The sequence below is a fragment of the Panthera uncia genome, chromosome X, assembly GCF_023721935.1.
Source record: "Panthera uncia isolate 11264 chromosome X, Puncia_PCG_1.0, whole genome shotgun sequence".
In the NCBI taxonomy this organism is placed as follows: Eukaryota; Metazoa; Chordata; class Mammalia; order Carnivora; family Felidae; genus Panthera; species Panthera uncia.
In genome coordinates, this window is record NC_064817.1 from 51,396,361 (window position 1) to 51,405,397 (window position 9,037).

The window sequence follows — 9,037 nt, forward strand, 5'->3', positions numbered from 1 at the left end:
ACAGTATAGAATAGAGTCAGACAGACCAGGTTTGACTCCTACCTCTTAACTGTGAGCTGCTTGATTTTTTTTTAACCTCAGTTTATTTAACTATAAAGGGAAGGATTCATCCATTGTCTTAAACATTGTGGGTCATTATGCAGGGCAGGCAGGAAATAAGATTCCATTTTTTTTAAATTTTTTTTAACGTTTATTTATTTTTGAGACAGAGAAAGACAGAGCATGAACGAGGGAGGGTCACAGAGAGAAGGAGACACAGAATCTGAAACAGGCTCCAGGCTCTGAGCTGTCAGCACAGAGCCCGATGCGGGGCTCGAACCCACGGACCGTGAGATCATGACCTGAGCCGAAGTCAGATGCTTAACCGACCGAGCTACCCAGGCGCCCCAAGATTCCATTTTGTAAACATTCTCTTTGTCATCATTGCCATTGTTTGAGGCCCAAAGTCCAGAGAATGGATGGCTATACCATGTCCAGGAAATAGGTAAGCTTATTATTGGTTACCTACACCACTGTTCAAAGTACAGATGCCATGGCACTACCTACACAATCAGTACAGATCCACTGCCAGGTCCCTGCTCATGTCTGTGCAATTGTTCAACCCCAGAGCATAATATTATGCTAGTGCTATGTTATGTTTCCTGTCATAAGCATATCCTTGTAAAATAAAGTGTTCTTAAAGCCTAGATTGCAATGATTTATTCTAAATGACCCATCCTGACTGATTCTTACTCAAGAGCAATCAATCCAGACTGGCTCAGAACTTATGACCTGTGTAGCTTATCACAAAAAAATTCACTGAGCCAGTCATATTATTTTTGTTACTCATACTTTCTTCTCCCTTCAATTATGAACCTCTGATACAAGATGGAGCCCAAGCATATGGATTTTTTTTAACACTTCCCTAATGATTCTGACCAGTCAATATGAAGACTTTGTGTTTGAAAACCGCTGCTTCAGAATATATTTAGATTTAAAGAAAGCATACAAGCACTCCTTAACCATCCTGTGCTTTCCTTTCCTACATTTATATGAGTAAAAGTAGCAATATCATTTACTAGAGTACTTGATGCAAGTAATTGAAAAATATAGGTCTTGTCACAAAAAGATTTTCCATAATACTATCACTTTCAAGCAACATTTGTGGTTTCATTAAAATAGTTGAAACTGATCTAATTATCTTCACTTTACAAATGAGAAAACCCAAGATCAAAAAGGCTAAGTGACTTAACTAACGATGGCCAACAGAGACAAAGCCAAGATCAGAAATGTAAGTCCTATAAGCCCACTGTTCTTATTTGCTCTAAATCTCTTTTCTTATCTATAATTACAATTCTTCTTCCCTCGCAGCCTGGTTTCTTTTCAACCTGGCCTCATTTCTTCCCAGTCTAGGACCTATGAGTCTTATTGATTCTATATAGCTTCACTAACATACTTGGCCTGTGGGGCCTCTGTTCCAACAAATGTGTGGGAGAGAATGCTGTACAAACATGCCCTAGCACACCTGGCTCAGCTGAGTAGGGGAAGTAACATAGCCTAAGGGTTCTGACCCTTCCATAGGAGTACACCAGCAGCACATTCTGGGCCAAAATAACCTACAATTTGCAGTCAACACAGTTCTGAAAAGTGGCCGAGACTGTTTTTCCCATCCACATGGTATTTCCAATCCAGGGAGCTTCACCATATAACCTTATAGTGGTGGTGGTAGGAGTCCTAGGTAGAATTGACCAACACTAAAAAATCATGTGACCACTAGCCTGGAGGTCAGCATGTCAAGTTTCCGATATTCCACTTTTTGGGTCTCAGTGTCCCTACCTATAAAAGGAAGAGGTTAGGCTCTGTCATTTCTAAAGTCCTTTTTGGCTTTGACATTTTATCATTCTAGGCAATCAACTCTTTATAGAATGCTTCAGATGTCTGCAAGACTTGGCTAGAGAGTGGAGCAGACCCCAAACTTAGGTCGTTAAGCTTTGGGCAAAAAACCTGGGGAATGTGGGCTCTGTAAGCAAAATTTCAAGATTGGCATTTTTCTCATGTTTAATGCTTTAAAGAATAACAAAGTAAGTGAAAATTGAATTTAGGAATTATACGCTTTTTTAATTAGCAGAAAATTTGGATTCTGCAAATGATCTAATTAACTACCTGAATTATACTGAGTTAGACTCCATTAGAGCCCACCCAAGTCTTTCTCCATCCTTATCCATGAGTCTTCTCTTCTCTGCAGCAGATGGAAAGACATTGGCATATTAAAGGCCAAGATGGAGATGGGATATTACTCTGAGAAAAGATTAATCTTTTGTCCTTGGCACAGCAGTACTAAGAAATATTTATTTAAGCATTTAGTTAATCAATAAACATTACAACACCTACCATATTCCAAAGACTTTTCTAGACACTTGGAATGTAGAGATCAATGAAGCCCATAATAATTCAAAGCAATCATGTGAGCTTTCTATTTTTCTGTCCTGGGTTGAACAACTCATGCCTTGGATGGCCAAAATACTAGTGTTGGCAAAGATTCTGACCTTCAAGAGGGGGAAATAAAAGTGGTGAAAATAAAGTTTTTAGTTACTCTTTGTATGCCATCAATTGGCTGGCAAAGCTTAGATCCCAAAGGGACTAGCAGAACATAGCCATACATCAGCAATATACAAATTCCATATGAAGGACCTGTACCATCTCCTTGATCTTAAATGACTTGGTCTGAAAAATCCCAAGACTATATATCCTTAGCTCTTGATTTGTCCATTCTACTCTCTTGATGTTGAGTTTCCCTACTACTTAACTCCCAATCCTTTTCCCTAATAGAAGAAAACTTTTTCTAAAGGATAAAAATATGAAATTTTCCAAGGTTTAAACTGAAGAATGCTCAGGATAAATAACTAAAGTAAAAGAGCCAACTTGCCAGAAGACAGTGTTAGAGATGCTGGAACCATTGCCCTTTCCCAACTAAAGATTCTCCCTCCACAAAATTATTTTCTGGTCGCTACTGGGAACAAGTCATGCTTTAAAAAAAAAAATTAGTGAGGTTTAGGGCTGAGTGCATTGGAGGAATGTGGACATTTAAGCTTTTTCCAACTTACTCTTCCAAACGTAGATCATGTGTTTTCTGATTTGGGATCAGGGGTCCAAGACTTCTCCACATGCTATCACTCTAGGACTGGATGATATTGAGGCTTAAGGTCAGACTCATGATCAATCAGAACCCATCTCACATCATTTAATAGAGGTCAATAATACAGATACCCTTGTAATGAATTTTGGCTAATGTAATTTATCTGTAAGTCATTCCCATCTTACACAAGAACAGAGAATTTGGGGGATTTAAAATAAGTGAAGTCTTCCTAACTGGCCTTAGTGGGATGATCTTTCATTCCCTTAACCGACCATTGCAGAGAGGATATCAGAAAGATTGGTTTTCCTTGAAGCTTATAAATGAGAGTCTAGACTGAGTGGAAAGATGGCCAAAATATAAAGAAAGCTTTAATGCTATAATTAAAAGACCAACTGTGCTCTGTTCTTGTGTATTATATACAATAGTAATTCCTGTGGATCCATGAAATGTGTCATGTGGGGTTGACACTGCTCTGCATGACCATTTCAAGACACTGGGAACTTTCTAAATTCTGTGCCTGGCTTTAGGCAAAAGCCAGCACACAGATCCTCCCTTCCTGCTCCTGGAGCTTTAGAGGCATGCTTATGGCAAAAGGAAAAGTATATTGCTAAGTCAGCATTCCCCAGCCCATTCAGAAGTCTCCTCCTAAGAAGCAGAAACTGATTTGCATGGCTCATATTGCACCAAAGAAAACATCCCCCAATGTGCTATTCTTTTTTGAACTGACCTGTTAGGGACAGGCCATGGTTGGCAGAGGACAACAAGCAGAGGGTAAAAAGAAAATGCGACTTCTTCCTGCTTTGGGGTCTAATAGATGTGCAGAGGATTTCTGTTATCTTTAATTTGCCTAAGTGTTATTATTGTGTGGAGGAACCTGAATTACCAACCTATTAAACCTTGGTAAGATGACATAGAGCTGGGTAGAATGAAGTTGCTGAACGTGAAGCTGGGGAAGAAATGGCTGAAAGAGAGGATGATGTTTTCACTGTGACTCACCAAAGGTTCCAAATCCCTATCTATAGACACCTCCAAGAATGGGGGATCTGTTGTAGCTACTCTAAGATTCGGCATATTTTAGGACTATTTCATACCCTGGATCTTTTGGTCTGAAGAGATACATTCTACATCCCGCATTGCTCTCTTGACCCAAATCCCTCTCCTATTCACAAAATAGAACTAAAAGGAAATAACTTTTTCCCTGGCTTTATTCTAGTCTAGATAGCGTAGTCCAAACCCTCCTTACTCCCAAGTCTAGACAAGGTTTCTTATTTCTCTCTCTACCAAACTCCACTTCCCTATACACACACATTACCTGGTTCACTTGACAGGCTAAGGGCCAAAATTAAGCCTTAATTTAAAACTGGGGGATTTAATCAGGATCCCAGAGGGTAAAGTATACTGAACTGGAATAAGATCTGACTTTGGGAGTTGCCTCTGTTACTAATATGTTGTGCGATTTTGACAAACTGCTTTACTTCTCTGAGCTTCAATTTATGACTTGTAAACTAGGGATACCTATCTCTGACTAATCCACAGCCCAATTTTTTTTCAAAACTGGATGAGATAATGGAGATGAACAGACTTAGTAAATGATGTAACACTTTGGGAATAGGAGTTATTGGAGGATGAGTTCTAATAAGTAGATTAGGAACCTCACTTCCTGGATCCTCTAAGATTGGACCATCACAATAACTATGTAACTGAATACTAACAAGACCCTTCCCCATTTTCGGTCATCTGGGGAATGAGTCACCAGGGAGGAAGTGTGGTTATGTGTTGTGGGATATTCCTAAGGGTAAACATTTAAAAGCCATTTGTTTGAGCATCAGTTTTGTACCCAAGTCACTGTTATAACCATGAACATAATATCAGTTAATACATAATGCAGCTACCATTTACCAAGTACTTCTGATAGGGTAGGCATGAGCTAAGTGCTGTATTATATGCATTCTATCATTTAATTCTCACACACCTTATGAAAGGGATTATTTTTATCCCCCTTTTATAAATAAGGTAATCAAGAGACAGAGAGGTAACAGAACATAGAATCGCTACAACATGAACCTTGGACATTTTAACACAAAGCACATTGTCTTAAGCCTATTTAATACCACCTATCCCTTCTCTGAACCAAACAGAGCCTGCAAGGGTTCTTAAGGGCTCCTCCAGCTCCAATACTCTGAGGATCTATGTTTCTGTTTTTAGAAGTTGGAGAATTAAACATAGCCATAGGAAATAGAGATGAGGTAAAACTGCTTTGTGCTTTCCCTCTGAAATCATCCCGAGTAGCAGCGATAGTGGAAAGGGAAAAGGAACTTTAAAACTTTATTTATCATCAGATATTTACATAGCAACTTTGTTTCAGGAAATTTTCTAAGCACCTTACAGATAGTAAATAGTAATTTAATCCTCATGATAACCATCAAAACTGAGATACAAGAGCCCAGAATCACAGATAGAAAGTGGCAGAGCCAAGGTTCAAATACAAGCAATTTGGCTTTGGGATGTGTGTTCTTAAGCACTATACTACGTTGTCACTCTATTTAATAGTTGCCATATGCCAAGTACTCTGCTAGATGATTTCCATAAATAGTCTTTGACAATATTATGCTTTTCACAAATTTTTATTCATAGAATCTCTAAACCTGAAAGTGTACTCAGAAGGCTTGTGTTCTAGTGGTGACTCTGCTTCAGAGTTGTTGTGTTGACTTGTGCAATTCCTTTTCCCTCTCAGTTTTCTCACTTGCCAAAAGAAGAGACTTGGCTAAGTTGTCTCTGCCTTTCTAGGATTAGTGTGATTGTAGAGCCTATATTTTATCTGGTTTGTAAACCAGAGTTCTCTTCCTCATGGCCTCTCTTAGGATCTCATCTTTTGTTCAAGGGTGCTCTTTGCTCAAAGGGGGCAGTTACAACCAACCCAGCCTTCTGTAAGCAACTATTTTTTCTACTCACCAGGCCCCTTTGGCTTAGTTGCTACCATCTGGAGTGAATTACACTCACTCTCACCTCAGCAACTCTGCTTCCACCATTCCTTGCAGTTATTTCCCCAAATTGTTAAGCATCTTCAAGACCCAGCTCAAAACCCACTTCCTATAGGAAGCCCTTAAAGCTCTTGCTGACCACCATCTACCTAGACTCAGCCAGAATTTGACTCTCAATTACGCCTTTCCTGGTGTGAGCTCTCTGAGGCATATCTCATTTGCTTTAGTTTTTTTTTTATTCCAATTAGTTAATATACAGTGTAATATTAGTTTCAGGTGTACAATATAGTGATTCAACACTTCCATATAACATCCAGTTCCCATCACAACAAGTGCCTTCCTTAATCCCCATCACCTCTTTAACTCATCCTCCCACCCACTCCCCTCTGGTAACCATCAGTTTGTTCTCTATAGTTAAGAGTCTGTTTCTTGGTTCCCCTCTCTCTCTTTGTTTCCCTTTGTTAATTTGTTTTATTTTTTAAATTCCATCTTTTTAACTGAAGTATGGCTGGCATACAATGTTATATTAGTTCCAGGTGTGCAAATTTAATCTGTGGTCTATGTGAGACTTCTGAAACTCTCTTTTATGTGTGGGGCTTTGGCATCTTATTTTTTCTCTTCAAGACTGAGTTTGGACTTCTGTGAGCAATCTAAATATGTTTTCACTTTCTATGATTTCCCTTTTCAGTGCTTCAGATATGGTACATGGAATGAATGGAGCTCTAGAGTCAGAGAGACAGAAGTCAGACTCCTAGTTCTGCCATGTTTCAACTGTGTGACACTAAGCAGGTCACTTAACACACTGAGTTTCAGTCTCCTTCTCTATAAAACAAGGGTATGGTATCTATTTCACAAGGATAATTCAAAGAACTCATGCTTATAATGCACTAATTTAGAGGCTATAACATGACAGAGGCATTATAAATAATTCCCTAGCTCATTCCCATATTCACTTTCCCTATTACATTTTGAGAAAAAAGGGTAAGAAAACGTTATCTGGTTTTCTGAAGCTGAATTTGAGGTTAAAATGGAAAGCACTTTGTAAACTATAAGGTGCTATGCACAAAAGATGAATTACGTGCCATGATTCTCTAACACATTTGTGTGTGTGTGTGTGTGTGTGTGTGTGTGTGTGTCTATGTGTCTGTGTGTTTGTTTACTGTTACCTCTTGGACTATTACTTTTCTAACTATTACCTTTACTGATTTTCACTTCCTCCTGCTAGGCCCCATGAGGGACTGTTTCTCAGCTTTATACTTTTTTTCTTACTCAATGAACTGGTTTTGCTTTCCAAATTTAACTGTCACTTCAGCAGTTATAAATCAGGGCTGAGTCCTGCCCTCACTAGGGTGTTGTTGGAAAGAGCAAAACGTCCTTAATATCAAGTCCTCAGAAAATGGTGAAGTACTTTACGAGTCTTGTCAACACAAGTACAAATGGCAAAGCTACATAGATGTTGTTGCCAAAATAACATGACATGGAAAGAAGGGCCAGGACTTGGAGTCAGAAATCCTAAGATCAAGGCTCTCATTAGCTCTGACACAATAACTCAGATTTATATAACACATTACAGCTGAAAAATGCTTTCACATATGTTCTCTCACTGATCCACTCAATTGACTTCCCTGTTCCAAGCTCTCAATGCTCAAATCCTTTTTGAAACACAGACCCATCCATATTCTAAACTCTTCAAGGGCACCCTACTACTGATTAAATTATTAATAATAAAGTATGACTTGGCTGGTGCACCATGGCATCAGTGAGGCCAGCAGTAGGGTGGCCACCAGGGAATGTTTGGACACGTAGCAAAGGATTTTCTCTAAGATTCAGGAATAAGAATGTAAAGAAGAGGACAGGGCAATCTAATAATCTGCAGGCCATCATGAGAAGAGTTCATGAGGGACAAGGCTTTGCATTGTGAATAAAACTGAAGATTCAGCAAAATTTCAAGAAATTGCTATGGAGGGAAAAGAAGGCTCAAACCTCACAGGAATCCCAATCCACAGATCAATACCCTGGTCATCTGAAACATCTTTATTTAGCTGAAGAGAAAAGACTCAGGAAGCAAACTAGAAAAGTTGAACAGCCTCTGTCAAAAGAACAAGCTGATCAAACTTTGCCAAAAAAAAAATATATATATATATATATATATATATATATATGGCATTGACCAAGCTTTGTATGAAGAACATTGTAATGTTAAGCAGCAGAACAAGGTAGCATAAGAATAAACTCCATTACTATTCCAAAGAAAAAGTAAACATCAAATCAAAAATTTCATGAAGAATATGAACAAGCACAAGCAGAGTGTGCTGCTAAGAAACAAGAACTTGAGAAAACAAGAAAGAAGAAGCTCAAAGGCTCTATAAAAAGAAGAAAATTGAGGTATTCAAAATACGTAGCAAAAAGTCTTAAAAAAGGGCCAACCAAACTTGAATTCACAAATGGAGTATCTTCTTAAAAAATATAAGAAAAAATTAAATCACACATATTCTTAAGAGTTAAAATATCTGCCTTCTATTGAGTTCTTTTGTATACGTAATGTAACTCCTAACAGTTAACTAAATTTGTTAACATAAAATGGATTGCTGAACTACACTAAGTACAAAAAGTACAAATATTTTTATTTTTGTGAAAGAAAATTTTCTATGTATTCTCTACATATTATTTGTTTATTTATTTGCCTTTGAAGGAAGGTGGCCCCAAGAACTGAAAGAAATTTCTATTTGAACAACATGTTTAAGCATGTAGTATTTTTGTGCCATATGAAATTCAGATGCAATAAAATTTGTTGAAAATAGAAAAAATAAAATAAATTAATAAATAAAGTACGATATATCTATAACAATAAAATGTCATGCGGTCATGAAAATGAAAGAAATGATTTTATATGTAATTATATGGAATAATTTTCAAGACACTGTAAGTAAAATAATAATAA

At 37.8% G+C, this 9,037-nt stretch overlaps 1 pseudogene; it reads left to right on the forward strand.

Annotated features, from left to right (window-relative positions):
* Positions 1 to 7,846: 7,846 nt before the first annotated feature.
* On the forward strand, positions 7,847 to 8,594 carry LOC125931315 (thyroid transcription factor 1-associated protein 26-like; annotated as a pseudogene).
* The last annotated feature ends 443 nt before the right edge of the window (positions 8,595 to 9,037 follow it).